Source organism: Aulonocara sp. 'chitande type north' Nkhata Bay, linkage group LG4, assembly GCF_057382095.1.
Source record: "Aulonocara sp. 'chitande type north' Nkhata Bay isolate Kocher_YH1m ecotype deep benthic linkage group LG4, A_spYH_male_GT1.1, whole genome shotgun sequence".
Classification (NCBI taxonomy): Eukaryota; Metazoa; Chordata; class Actinopteri; order Cichliformes; family Cichlidae; genus Aulonocara; species Aulonocara sp. 'chitande type north' Nkhata Bay.
The window spans coordinates 16,660,199-16,668,458 of NC_141347.1; the positions used below are offsets into that span (position 1 = coordinate 16,660,199).

Consider the following 8,260-nt stretch of genomic DNA (forward strand, 5'->3'; position numbering starts at 1 on the left):
CCAGCCTCCCTGTAGGAAAAACCGATGGAGTTTATTATGCTTGTCATAACTAAAATATAAGTTGGGTTTATTTGCCTAAAAGTATTGTGAATGAATATTTCAGACATTTAGGTCTTAACATGACTTCAACTCATTGAGAACTGTGTTTAGGTTACTCTGTCAGTAACCCTTTCGGCCAATTGCAGCAAATTTTGGGACAAGTGTATTCCTAGGAAATGAACAGACTCTATAAATGTGCCCGTTCTCCCCCACACCTACTCTTACTTTCCCAGCCTCTGCATCTTTTCCTCACTCATATTTTACCTCTCTCTCTTTCATCCTCTCATTTCTCCAGCCACTCCATTAACCAGAGGGTCACTTTTCCAGCTGGTTAGTCCAGGCCAGATTTCCATCAGGTTGCTGACATACGAGACTGTCCCACCATCTGTACATGTGTGAGTGCCTGTCTCTGTGTGTGTGCTCAGATAGGCAGGACAGGTTCATTTGTCAGTTTTACTCCAGTCTTGTCCTCCGGTGTGATGTTGTAATGACCCCAAGAGGCCCAGACAGACAGAAGAATGACATTTAGCAATACCACCTTCCCCAACACACACAGCACACTGTATTGTGACATCATAACATAATAACTTACATCTCTTTCCTGGAGAAACTCAAACTTTTCGTAACCTTACAATTGACTGATTTTACTTTTCAAGGAGTTGATTTTTTTGCTCCAAAAATTATGTAAATCCCAATGATATACTAAGTATGTTTTTTCAACACACATCTCCTTGCATCTCAAACAGTGTCCTGTCCTAAAGCTTCTCACCCTTATGCAGCCAGTCTTTAAATGACTGCCATCATGTGGCACAGTTGGCTCTGGTCTCTGGAAGCAGTCTTTACTGTGCTTGACTATTAGCCAGTAGAATTTATAGTGTCTCTCCATTTCATTAGTGTCCCATTAACAATTTCTTCAGCTTTTCAAGCTTTTAGGCTAGCAGCTTTTACTGGTTGTTTGTGTATAAACCTGTGGTCTTTGATGGGAGACTAGACATGCTCTATAAGCTGCCAATGGCTGTCCTTTTTACTGCTTTGAGGTCAGTTATGATCTATGGAAGAAATATAGTATCATCAGAATTCAAGTATTTTTAGACATTGAATTTATGACACTGAATTTTTATCCTCCAAATTTCCCTGCAAAAATATTCACCTGCAAAAATTCACCTGCAAAAAATTCACCTGCAAAAAATTCACCTGCAAAAATTCACCTGAAAAAAATTCACCTGCAAAAATTCAACTGCAAAAGTGATGAACTTTAATGACCCAAGCCAGAGCAATCAGCACCAGATCGAGTCGAGTGGTTCTCGGCCAATTAAATTACGCTGTTTGATCACATGACACCGTTAGCCAGCAGTTTGTCTCCTAAAAGAGAGCTGTTTAGAGGTGAGTGATTAAGTTTTTCTCCTAAATAGAGATCATTACAGAACGCCTAGTCCTACTTAAAATCCCATTTATTTTTATTTTATCATCTACTCGAACTAAGGAAAACGTTTGACTAACTCAAAGACAATTTCCACGCCTCCCCTGCCTGACTGCAGAGGCAGTTTTGAATTTAGGAGCAGCAAGATGGAAGCGGCAAACCCTGGCGATTCTCCGGTAAGTATATTGTTTTTTATCTTCAAGTTTGTCTTTTGAAACGTTAATTTTATTTAAATCCGTTGCTCACGTATAAAGTACACAGACGGGGTCTTTGCTCAACTCGTCTGAGGCGTGTCTCACTAAGCGCTACATGCTAGCATCCTGCTAACCGAGCTACCCTTTACATGCTGTGCTTTAGAAAATAGGATACTCGTTAAAAAATACTCCGCAGATATTGATAGATAGACGAACACTGCAAATATAATGTTGTAAACGAAAACGGCCTTTGGTGAAGTGGTAAAATACACCATGAATAAAGCCATAGATTGAATGGCTGCCATGGTTGCAGAACGGCCTGATTTAATGACAAGAATGGGGAAGAGTGAGGCGAAGTGAACCAAAGCCACAAAACACGGTCAGACAAGGCGGCAAAAGGGCAGTGATCTGTCCGTCAGTATGAAGTTGGTGTGTGCTTTGGTGAACAAAAACTCGAGACCGGTAGCAGGAAGGTGGGAGACTCGTGTTTCACTGGAATAGTGGTGAATTAAAACATCCTTTGTTGGGGACATTTAGGTGTAAATGCATCCATAAAGGTGAGACAAAGGCAGACCAGACAGTGAAGAAAACAAGGCAAACATTAGAAATATTAAAACGGAAATATAGGATTAATATAACATACAATTGGGGAAAATGTAAGGAACACAATGTAAATGATATTGTAAAGTCATTAAAACAGCATACTCTGATTAAAAGAAACAGATAATTGGGTAGGAGGATGATGATGATAATAATAATAATAATAATAATAATGTTAAAGAACATGTACAAGATGGGTATGTATACTTGTAGCCAGAACTTAACAACTACAAAGTTGTAGCATGCCAGACCATCTTGATTGAATGTAACTTCACTCCATACAAGTTTTATGGTAGACATATTCATATTGGTATCTAATAAATGATTAATTCTTAGATTTTATCAAACGTTAATTTATAAATTGTTTCTGTCTTTATGTGTTTGTTTCAGATTATGCAAGATGTAATTATTCAGTCAGCAAGACACTTGCTGCAGTTACTGACATCATCCAACTGAACTGCTGCTGTGATGAATCAGAATACAAGGTTTACTTTAGCAAGACCTATGAGTTAATGCTACATTTAACTAAATTGTTATATATTTTGTGTCCAATATTGTCTCCATATGATTTTGTTTTTTGCAACATCTTGCAGAGAACAGAGTCAAGGTACCAGCTTGGTCAACCCTAAAAGACCATCTGTTCATCAAGAAATGACCAGGTGAAAAAGTCATAAACTAAACACTCTGCATGAGCATGGAATTTAGGATGCAACTTTATATCTTACCTGCTCTACACTCAGGGCTTGAATTACAACAACAGTCAATCACATAAAAAAAAATATACTTTTGGTAGTTCTGTGTCTCTCTCTCTCCTCCAAACCCAGATGGCTGCTGGTACTGAACCGGGTTCTGCTGGAGGTTTCTTCTTGTTAAAGGGGAGTTTTTCCTCTGCACTGTCACTTCATGCTGCTCAGTGTGAGGGATTGTTGAGGTTGAGTCCATATGTCCTGCGAACAACTGCTGGGCAATGACACCATGCAATCTTCTGGGATTCCTTGGATAGAAAACCTGTGAGCTGCACTTGTCCTTGGTCTTCACAGCTCACCTTTTTACTGTTTATTGAATCAAAATTCTCCAGTGACATGGATTCTACATTGTAACTGATGTGATGTTCTATAAAGTGGTTTTAATAAAAAAAAAAAAAAAAGGCAAAAATTAGTTTGTTTCTTTATTCAATTTTTGAACAGTGATACTCATTCAGTAAATGCAAATTATTTACACAGCAGTGCACTATAGGCATAAATCTAGACCCCTAGATAAAACATGATGGCATTATAGCAGTGACAACTCCTCCACAGTAGCAGGTGGGATTTTTCTTTTTTGAGGACGGCTCCTTTTACCTGTCACTACAGATGGTCTGTTTGTTCTGATCCAGAGCCTTTTTTTGGGCAGCTGGAGAGGAGAAGTCTATCTTATGGCCAACCTCTGGCTGTATCTTGGTCATATTACCCAGCAAAACCCAGTATGCAGGTTCATCTGTAACAGTCCTTGTGCCACAGATCACTGTTGCTTCTACATTAAACAGAAGAGCAGTGACGTGGGTGCAGGTCTCCGTGACTCCGGCCTTACAGCTGCAGTGGGCGGCTTCAACCTTCCCTGTGATGCTCACAGTGACCCATGGCTGCAATGCTGGTTCATTCAGTCTTTGAGAGTGCAGGACCTGAAACACACACAAAGTTCTTGTCTTTAAATGAACTATGAGCCAAGGCTGACATAAATGTTTTATCTACTTAATCATTAATGTAACAGTGTTTAGAAAGTTAGCACATACATGTAATTTTTCATTTCTTTATGTGTCCATCTATAGAACGCTGCATGTTATAGTGTAAATCTGCCTGTTCTCTGTCAGAAACCTGCCTGCAGAAAATGAACCTAAAGGATGTAATGCAAGGATGTCATCACTTTCAAGATGGACAAAGCATAAAGTGACAATTATGAATCACTTAATATGATAAGGAGATTCTGCAGGTCATTAATCAATGTATTAAATTAAATAAAATTATTTTTAGTGACACAAGATACAAATATCGAAGGAAGATGTATAATCGCTCAGTTTGGGGAAATTGTGGGCCTCAACTTCTCCATACCCACAATGTGCAACAAATGGGCACAGCTATCTTCAACAGTGGAACATCGGCCAGTTACTTCCAACTTTAACGCAGCTTGTAGTCTTGGAGAGCAGCACACCAAAACTGCATGCACAACTTCTGCTAACAGTGGAAACAGATTAAGAAATCCATGCAAACAGATTCATAAACCGAAAGAATATTATTTTACAGGATTAATGATCATATCAGCCGCTGGCTGATCACAAACCCTGAGGGTGTATACGAGAAGCAGAAGAAGCAGAGGGGATATCCAGTTTAAGTTTAGATAGTATTTGTAAAGATATTGACCATATCCTTTTCTGAAAGTGTGGATATAATGGATGGGGTAAGGTACTGACATGCTACAACTTTATAGTTGTTAAGTTCTGGCTACAAGTATACATACCCATCTTGTACATTTTTTTATTATTATTATTATTATTATTATTATTATTATTATTATCATCATCATCATCATCATCATCATCATCATCATCCTCCTACCCAATTATCTGTTTCTTTTAATCAGAGTATGCTGTTTTAATGACTTTACAATATCATTTACATTGTGTTCCTTACATTTTCCCCAATTGTATGTTATATTAATCCTATATTTCCGTTTTAATATTTCTAATGTTTGCCTTGTTTTCTTCACTGTCTGGTCTGCCTCTGTCTCACCTTTATGGATGCATTTACACCTAAATGTCCCCAACAAAGGATGTTTTAATTCACCACTATTCCAGTGAAACACGAGTCTCCCACCTTCCTGCTACCGGTCTCGAGTTTTTGTTCACCAAAGCACACACCAACTTCATACTGACGGACAGATCACTGCCCTTTTGCCGCCTTGTCTGACCGTGTTTTGTGGCTTTGGTTCACTTCGCCTCACTCTTCCCCATTCTTGTCATTAAATCAGGCCGTTCTGCAACCATGGCAGCCATTCAATCTATGGCTTTATTCATGGTGTATTTTACCACTTCACCAAAGGCCGTTTTCGTTTACAACATTATATTTGCAGTGTTCGTCTAGCTATCAATATCTGCGGAGTATTTTTTAACGAGTATCCTATTTTCTAAAGCACAGCATGTAAAGGGTAGCTCGGTTAGCAGGATGCTAGCATGTAGCGCTTAGTGAGACACGCCTCAGACGAGTTGAGCAAAGACCCCGTCTGTGTACTTTATACGTGAGCAACGGATTTAAATAAAATTAACGTTTCAAAAGACAAACTTGAAGATAAAAAACAATATACTTACCGGAGAATCGCCAGGGTTTGCCGCTTCCATCTTGCTGCTCCTAAATTCAAAACTGCCTCTGCAGTCAGGCAGGGGAGGCGTGGAAATTGTCTTTGAGTTAGTCAAACGTTTTCCTTAGTTCGAGTAGATGATAAAATAAAAATAAATGGGATTTTAAGTAGGACTAGGCGTTCTGTAATGATCTCTATTTAGGAGAAAAACTTAATCACTCACCTCTAAACAGCTCTCTTTTAGGAGACAAACTGCTGGCTAACGGTGTCATGTGATCAAACAGCGTAATTTAATTGGCCGAGAGCCACTCGACTCGATCTGGTGCTGATTGCTCTGGCTTGGGTCATTAAAGTTCATCACTTTTGCAGTTGAATTTTTGCAGGTGAATTTTTGCAGGTGAATTTTTGCAGGTGAATTTTTTGCAGGTGAATTTTTTTCAGGTGAATTTTTGCAGGTGAATTTTTGCAGGTGAATATTTTTGCAGGGAAATTTGGAGGATAAAAATTCAGTGTCATAAATTCAATGTCTAAAAATACTTGAATTCTGATGATACTATATTTCTTCCATAGCCATGTGCTATTATGATCCACCCTTATAAAGTATTTAAACTGAACTCAACCTTAAATATTTGCAGGAGGAATAGGAATCTAGGTAGCACAGATGGGGAAAATTTTCTTCAGTAAAATACTTTTTACTTGTGATAACTTATGTAGAATTTACCAGTTACGTTGTATAGGTGTACTGAGATGGAGTGGTTTTGTTATTTCTACTAAAAGAATGTTTCAGCTAATAAATATTTTGATGCAAACTATAAAAATAATAATAATTTACAATTCTTCAACCAGGAAGGAGCGCCGAAAGGTGATGACATCCGAGCAGAGTGCAGAAAGATGCAGGAGGCTGTCAGCATGCATAAAAGAATAAAGCACAGGCAGTGGATCAGTGTTGTGTTTTCTTTTTTTCTCTTTTATTCTGTGGAAGTTGGGGGTGGAGGGTGGGCATTGCCTCTGGTTGTCTTTCTGTATCCACATGCCAAATTTAATATTTATAAATAAATGTACATTTTTTGTAAGCTATATCAATACTTTATAACCTTTCTACAAACACCATTTTTTTGGATATCGTCCCTGAGCTGCAGAATCTACACAACTAGTCAGCCTATCTGTCAGTTAGCTCACATTTTCACATATCATGCTACTAGAAATTGAGGATGCATTCAAAAGCACAAGTGGAATATTTACTGTCAACAACTAGTAAAGCAGCCTGAAGCTTCTAGAACAGTAAGTAAGTAAACTTAAGCCAAATATCATTAAAAACATAAAGTTAAAATACCGACTTGGCTTTCTGTCTTGCAACAGCATTAGTTTGCTCCTCCATACAAGCAGAAATCTACAAACATAACAATGACTTTAAACTCTATCCTATCCTCTGTCCCATCTACCGCTCTCCCTTCATCTGTTTTTCTCTTATGCTATTTAACTTTCTCTCTCTTCTCTTCAATTCTGTTTTAGATGGAAGGAAATTTACCGGGAGCAAGAGAAGAATTATTATTATTATTATTTGTTTGTGTGTGTGGGTTTGGAGAACACTCATCTTATTCAGAACTCACAAATTAGACTTCCTGAGGAATTACGTTTTATGACATTAAGGTGGGGTTTTTGTTTTTTGTGGGGTTTTTTTGCTTTTTTTGTGCTTCTTAAATGCATTTATTCAGTAAATAAATAACAGTTGACATCTTTTTTTTTTCTTTTTGTTTTTTTCTTTTTTTTGTGTCCCATTTGGATCTTTAGCCATCAGAATTGTTGTCTTAAGGCCAAGAAAGATGCCAAGCGGATTTATTTTACCAAGTGGATCATCATGGCCTTGCCATATTGGTCCATTTGATTGACCTTTATTATAATTATGAATTTATTTTATTTTCAGTTGCTACAAACGGGACAGACATGACTGGGGGATAGGACAGGGAGAAAGAATGAAAGAAAGAGAGGGAGAGAAAAAAAACAAAGGGGAGAAGAGACGGTGAGAAGGGGGGAAGAAAGAAAAACAAAAACAAACAAAAAAAACAAAACACCTGGGTCACCTGTATGGAGAAAAAAAACAGAAGAGAACGCAAACAACAAAGAGCAACATAATTAAAAAAACCGGCACCATCACAATAAACTAGCTAGCAGTAGATATCAGTAGATACTAAATAATAAACGATATTGTGCAGCACGCAAGATAGACAGCGCACAATGTGCTTTGAGGCAGTTGACATCTTACTAAAAAAACTGAGAGGCTCATTAAAGAAAGCAATTTAGTGACCATAATGTTATCTTGCAGAAGCTGTAGATGGAAGACCATAGGTGTAAGGTGAATGAGGAAAGCACTAGCTTCTGAACTGCACATTGGTGCTGTCAAGTCCCATGTGTTAATATATACAACTGTGATAGAGTCTATTGTGATAAAGATAAAAATGCATGTAAAGAAAGTATGAAAGTACATCTGGTTAATGAACCAATACCCAAGTGTTCATATAAATAAAGAGTAAGGAGCGAGAAAGTGTTAAATGAACAAGTTTTTTTGACTTTGTCTGTGCAAATTCTTCCATTGAAATACATATAATCTAAAATGGGGCCTCTTAAAGAGGTTTTAATGGACTTATCAATTTAGAATCTTTAAGAAATTTACCAGCAA

The 8,260-nt window shown here is 37.7% G+C and overlaps 1 long non-coding RNA gene across 3 annotated transcripts; it reads left to right on the forward strand.

Annotated features, from left to right (window-relative positions):
- The first annotated feature begins 1,363 nt into the window (after window positions 1–1,363).
- On the forward strand, window positions 1,364–3,383 carry LOC147332285 (uncharacterized). Of its 3 annotated transcripts, none has more exons than XR_015128930.1 (4): window positions 1,364–1,422; window positions 1,578–1,635; window positions 2,644–2,738; window positions 2,847–3,053. It is a non-coding gene; the product is annotated as an uncharacterized LOC147332285 (long non-coding RNA). The 3 variants fall into 3 exon arrangements; XR_015128931.1 differs by lacking the exon at window positions 1,364–1,422 and adding an exon at window positions 3,078–3,383 and having other exon boundaries at window positions 1,433–1,635; window positions 2,847–2,912; XR_015128929.1 differs by lacking the exon at window positions 1,364–1,422 and having other exon boundaries at window positions 1,433–1,635.
- The last annotated feature ends 4,877 nt before the right edge of the window (window positions 3,384–8,260 follow it).